Here is a 6,952-nt window from a genome sequence, read left to right on the forward strand (position 1 = left end):
TCTGTATCCCCGCCCTCTCATTTTGACCGTGATCGAATTTCTGATCTCTCATATTAAAATATTGTTCTCAAATATTTAATAATTCCCATATTCCTACAGCGACAACATTCATTTTCTTTGAGACGTCCAGTGGTCGTGTAAGGCGCTATATAAATCCGAGACTTTTTTCTCTTTCCATTAATGAAATAGCTGAATTAATATCCCAATCTTGCTGTCCACACTCACATCCCCAGGTCGCTGCTCTCTCTGTGTGAGGCGATGGGTGGCTCTCAGAAGAGCCTTTGTGTTATGCCCGGGGGAAAGGGTCGAGTTATTCAGCCGTCGAATCCATAGAGAGTGCGGCTCTGCCGTTTCAGAGCATACTCCACATCCATGGCAGTGACCGTCTGTGCTTCACATGTTCAATGCAGGTGACTGCGTTCCTGATCACATTCTCCAGGAAAACATTCAGCACCCCGCACATCTCCTGGTAGACCAGGCCCGAGATCCGCTTGACACTGCCACGGCGAGCCAGGTGGCGGTTTGCAGGTTTGGTGATGTCCTGGATGTCATCACGGAGCACTTTACGGTGCCACTTGACTCTGCTTTTGCCCATTCCATTGCCTCATTTACCTCGGCCAGACATGAATGAGAAACGAACTGCTCCTGGCTCCTTTTTATTGAGCGAGCCCCGACCTGACTGAGAAATTGCAGATTGAAAGAGGCGGGAAGGGGAGGAGACAGCATGAGAGATTCAACAGAGAGTGCGGCAGGGGATGCAACAGAATCAAAATTGAGAGAGAGAGCAGAGCGCTGATCCTCCAGCTCCAGCTCCAGCTTTCTGCAACCGCCAATTTCAAATTTTTTTATCAACAATAGAAGCGATGCTCAGCGCTCCCCACAAATCCTTACAGACTCAGAATTCATATTTTTATGTATGCAATAAAGATTCAAACTGAGGAATGTTTAACTAAGCAAGGTTCACACTTGGCTCTGCTTTATTTAGTCCCAAAGTGCCTGACACTCAAAATGGCTGGCCTTTGCGTGCGTGCTGCTCAGTGGCCTCCAACAATCACACCATCTGATGGCTACAAACAGAATGTACAGGCATGAAAATACAACCCCGTGCAATCGTATAACAGTGTTTCACAGGCTCTTCCGGGTTGACCCTCTTATTTCGATTCCAGCCTTGGGTGAACGCGCGGAGTCTGTTCTTGCTGGTTTCTGGATGCCTGACTTGTTGGGGGTGTCCGTGGCCATGTCAGGAATTGCAATTCCATTTTTATTGCAGGTCCATGATGGAAATTCCGTGTTCTCGGAAGGCTGCTGTTAGGGTGGTTGTTCATCGACGGTTTCTTCGTCCGACTGTTCTGGCTCATCTCTGTGCCTCAGCTTTGTCTGATCCATGCGTTTCCTGCATGTTTGCCTATTCTTGAGCTTAATAATGAATACTCTGTTGCCCTTCTTAGCCATGACCGTACCAGCAGTACATTTGAGATCCTGAACATAGTTCAACACATATGTAGATCATTAACAGAAGTCTCACGTGACACAGTTGCGCGATCGTGGTACCGTTGTTGACTTTTTCTTCTGCAATTCAGCACGATTATTTAAATATGGTGTACCAGAGATAGCTTGGTCTTAAGACCTCTTTTCATCATGAGTTCAGCAGGCGAGACTCCGATGAGTGTGTGTTGTCTTGTCCTGCAACACTGCAGTATGCAGGACAAGCGGGTCTTTAATGATCCTTGGGTTACTCTCCTCATGCTTTCTTGATAATTTGTACTGCACGTTCAGCTTGCCCTTTGTATGCAAGCTTGAACGGTGCTGACCTTACATGGTTTATGCCATTTCACAAACTCCTGAAACTCCTGACTGGAGAATCACAACACATTGTCGATCACCACTATGTTAGTAAAACCATGTGTGGCGAATATGCCATTGAGATTCTCTATAGTTGCCGTGGAAGTACTGGATGACATGATTATGCATTCTATCCACTTCGAATAAGCGGTCATGATTATGCATTCTACTTGAATTAGCGTCTACCACCACTAAAAGCATCTTGCCCAGAAAGAGACCTGCAAAATCTACATGGATCCTGGACCAAGGTTTGGATGGCCATGCTAACAGACTGAGTGGCTATTCCGGTGGTGGTTTGCTGAGCTGCATACAAGTGTTGCACTGATGCTCGCATGCTTCCAGCTCAGATTCAATTCCTGGCCACCAAATGTCGTACCTGGCGAGGGCGTTCATCATCACTATACCAGGATGTATGCTGTGTAACTCATGCACGAACTTCTCTCTCCCTTTCTTGGGCATTACAACGCGATTGCCCCATTATATGCAATCTGCTTGAATAGACCGTTCGTTCTTGCGACGAATGTATTGTTTGGCATCCTCGCACATTTGCTTAGGTATGGCAGACCAATCCCCTTTGAGGATGCAACCCTTTACTACCGATAAAATTGGGTGCTGGATGGTTCACGTCTTAACTTGTTGAGCCATGACAGGGGTTCCTTCACTCTCAAAAGCATTCATGATTAACATTAGATTCGCCGTTTGTGGCGATTCCACCTCCGGTGTGGGCAACGGAAACCAGCTCAAAGCATCAGCACAATTATCTGCGCCAGGTCTGCAGCGAATGACATAATCATAGGTCGATAATGTCAACGCCCACCTTTGGTTGCGGGATGAAGCAATGGTATTGATAAATTTGCTCTCAGAAAACAATGAAATGAGCGGCTTGTGATCAGCCTCTAATTTGAACATCAGACCGAACAGGTATTGATGCATCATTTTAACACCGTACACACATGTTAAAGCTTCTTTTTCAACCATGCTGAAGGATATTTCCGCTTTCGACAATCTTTTGGATGCATACGTGACAGATTGAAGTTTCCCTGGTTCATTGGCTTGTTGGAGTATGCAATAACTTCCATATGACGATGCATAACAGGCCAAAACTAAACGTTTACATGGATCATCATGTACCAGCAGCTTGTTCGAGCAAAGCAGGTTTGTGGCTTTCTCGAAAGCGCGGTCTTGTGATGCGCCCCACACCAGTTTGTTCCCTTTTCACAATAGAATGTGCAGTGATGCTAGTAAGCTGCTCAATTTAGGTAGGAAGTTACCAAAGTAGTTGAGTAGGCCCAGGAACGAACGCAGCTCCATCACATTCTACAGCTTGGCTGCATTCTTAATGGCCTTGGTTTTCATGTCAGTAGGTCTGATGCCATTAGCGCCGGTTTTCCTCCTCAGGAATACGACCTCCGGTGCGATTATGATCACTTCGAGCGTTTCAGTCTGAGTCCCATTCTATCCAAAGGCAGTGGAATCTTTTCCAGGTTGTTCAGATGTTTCGTGGAGGCACAACTGGTGATCAGAATGTCATCGTGGAACATGCCTGCTCTCAGAATGGATTTCAGTAGACATGCCATATTCCGCTGGAATATTGCTGCAGCCGAGCAAATTCCGAAAGGGCATCTGTGGTAAATAAACAGTCCTTTATGTCTGTTAATGCACGTAATTCTCTTCGATGTCTCGACCAACTCCTATGTCATATAGGCCGATGTCAAGTCCAGTTTTCTGAACGACGTCCCTCCTGCTAGCGTCACAAACAAGTCATCATCCTTCGGTAACGGGTACTGATCTTGTTTCAAAACCCTGTTGATCGGAGCCTTGTCGTCTCCATAGCTTCTGACGGTGCATCACTTTTCAGCACAGGAACAATGGGCTGACCCATTCATTAAATTCGACCGGTGATATGATTCCTTCAACCTGCAGTCTGTCCAGCTCAATTTTGACCTTCTCCCTCATCATATACGGCACTACCCGAGCGTTATGATGGACGGTCTTGCAGCTGAGTCCAGATGGATCTACACATTGTCTCCCGAGAAGTTGCTGATACCCGGTTCGAACAGCGAGGGGAACTTGCTCAATTCTTGGGCACATGTATCTTCCTCCGATGACAAAGACTTTCTATCGTTCCAGTCAAGTCTGATTTTCTCCAACCAGCTCCTGCCGAGCAACCAACAGCGGTAACTCGTGAACTGCACCATTATATGACACTTTTATTTGTGCTCTGCCAATCACCTTAACAGTTCTTTGGTGTACGTGCGCTGCTTGGCATTACCAGGCACAGCCTGAGCCTCTCAATCTGAGTATCACACAGCTTATTAAATGCCCTCTCGTTCATGATCGATTGACTCGCCCCCGTGTCTATTTCCATTGATTCCAGTGTCCCATTAAAATTTACGTAAGTCAAAATTGGCTTACTCTTAGTTATGAAGGAGTACAGTCCATAGACTTCCTCCTGTGTCATCTCGGATTGCGTATCCCGATCCACACTAGTCTGATTCTCATCCTCCACTTGGTGTGTCGCAGCTCGCTTGCTCATCTGCGAACACTTGCGCTGGAGATGCCTCAATCTCAAACAACCTTTTGCAACTATATTGCTTAAATCGGCACTGCTGGTGCCGATTATTTCCCCCACAATGCCAACACAGACAAGTCGGATACATTCCCGCTGGCGGACTATGGGCAGCCACAGCTTTCGCGAATGCAACCGGACAGGCCCGGCGATGTGCCGCTCTGCCAAACGCTGAATCAATTGTATTTACAGTTTTTGCCGAGGTTCGGTTCTTCACCGCTTTTTGCTTTTGACTCCTGTCTGTCATCATACATGATTGAGCGAGCTGGAGGGCCCATTTTAAATCCAACTCCACCACTGCCAGAAGTTTGCGCAGGATCACCACGTGATATATACCGATAACAAAGAAGTCCCGCAGCATGTCTGCCAAAACCGTCCCGAACTTGCACGGTCTGGCTAGACGTCTCAGGTCGGCAAACAATTCCACCACACACTGGCCCTCTGATTGAATGTGTGTATAAAATCTGTATCTCGAGATGAAGATGCCATCGCCTGACTTGAGGTTCTCCCGTACCAAAGTACACAACTCCTCATACGTTTTCTCTGTTGGATCACTCGGCATTAGTCGATTTTTGTCAGACTGTAGATCTTGAGCTGCTCACAGTCGACCGCCTCATTTTGTTGGCCATGAAAAACTTGTTCAAATGGCTCACAAAGTCTGTCCAATCATCTCCCTTCACGACACGCTCTATAAATCCAATCGTACTCATTTTGCAAGCAAAGGTTGTTGTGTTGTACTGGCCATATCTTATGTATGCAATAAAAGATCAAACTGAGTACTGTTTAACTAAGCAAGGTACAACATTGGCTCTGCATTATTTAGGCCCAAAGTGCCTGACTCTCAAAATGGCTTTCCTTTTATCCCTGAGCAGCACCTTGCGTGCTGCTCAGTGGCCTCCAACAATGATGCCATCTGGTAGCTACAAACAGAATGTACATACATGTCACTTTTCCAAGGCTTCCAGGAACCAAAAGCTTTTAAATAAGGCCGCGGTACAATTAACAATCATGAATATTCCAGCGTATATAGTCCCATCCCTGTCAATCTCAGACCTTATTCCATCTCCTCTCACAGACGGGTTAAGCTGTTTGCACACACCTTATTCCAGCTGATTTGGAGAATCTGGTGTTTGGGATTTGTGTTGTGAGGCGGGGTATCGCCGCAACTACCATCATCTAAGTGCGACTCTGGCCCTGAATCTTTAAAATGATAATGACCAGGAACTGAGACTGGAGCCTAACACAAACACCAGTTACAGCGAGGCACGCGTCGAACATCCCATTCTCTGTTTGTTTAACTGCAGACATTGTGGGAGGTTGGATGCACACACTGTGGGAGGGGTGGGTGCAGACACTGATGGAGCGGTCGGTGCAGACATTGGGGGAGGGATGGGTGCAGACACTGGAGGGGAGTGGTGGTTGCAGACAATGGGGAAGGGATGGGTGCAGAGACTGGGGGAAGGGGTGGGTGCAGTCACTGGGGGAGGGATGGGTGCAGATACTGGGGAAGGGCGCAGAGACTGGGGAAGGGCTGGGTGAAGACACTGGGGGAGAGGTAGGTGCAGACACTAGGGCAGGGGTAGGTGCAGACAATGGAGGAGAGGTGGGTGCAGACATTGGGGGAGAGGTGGTTGCAGACACTGGGGGAGAGGTGTTTGCAGACATTGGGGGAGGGGTGTTTGCAGATACTGGGGTAGTGGTGGGTGGAGACACTGGGGGAGGGTGGGTGCAGACACTAGGGGAGGAATGGTTGCAGATGGGGGAGCGTGGGTGCAGACACTGGGGGAAGGGGTGGGTGCAGACACTGGGGGAGGGTGGGTGCAGACACTGGGGGAGGAATGGTTGCAAACGGGGGAGAGTGGGTGCAGACACTGGGGGAAGGGGTGGGTGCAGACACTGGGGGCGGGGTGAGTGCAGACACGGGGGGTTGGGTTGGGTGCAGACGCGGGGGAGGGGGTGGTGCAGACACTGGGGGAGGGAAGGATGCAGGCACTGGTACAAGGGTAGGTGCAGACACTGGGGTAGAGCTGGGTGCAGACACTGGGGAAGGGGTGCGTTAAGGGTACAGCAGTTATCATAGGTAACTTTGAACAGCATATTCATTGGGCTAAGCAAACTGGTAGCAATACTGCGGAGAAGGAATTCCTGGTGTGTATAATGGATGCTTTTCTGGACCAATAAGTCGAGTAACCAACTAGAGAGCAGGCCATTGTGGACTGGGTCTTGTGTAATGTGAGTGGGTTACTGAGCAATCTGGTCTTGCGGGGCTCCTTCGGGAAGAGTTACAATAATATGGTAGAATTCTACATTAAGATGGAGTGCGACACAGTTAATTCAGAGACTAGTGTCCTGAACTTAAAGAAAGGAAACTTCGACGGTATGAGACGTGAATTGGCTTGGATCGACTGGAGAACCATACTAACAGGTTTGACAGTGGATAGGCAATGGCAGACATTTAAGTGTCACATAGATGAACTACAACAATTATACATCCCTGTGTGGCATAAGAATTAAAAGGGAAAGTGGCCAGAAAAAGCAGCA

General features: G+C 48.0%; 1 pseudogene; it reads right to left on the minus strand.

The window, feature by feature from the left end:
- Positions 1 to 314: 314 nt before the first annotated feature.
- LOC139248909 (histone H4 type VIII-like) lies at positions 315 to 625 on the minus strand (annotated as a pseudogene).
- Positions 626 to 6,952: the final 6,327 nt, after the last annotated feature.

The sequence above is a fragment of the Pristiophorus japonicus genome, unplaced genomic scaffold, assembly GCF_044704955.1.
Source record: "Pristiophorus japonicus isolate sPriJap1 unplaced genomic scaffold, sPriJap1.hap1 HAP1_SCAFFOLD_30, whole genome shotgun sequence".
NCBI classification, from domain to species: Eukaryota; Metazoa; Chordata; class Chondrichthyes; family Pristiophoridae; genus Pristiophorus; species Pristiophorus japonicus.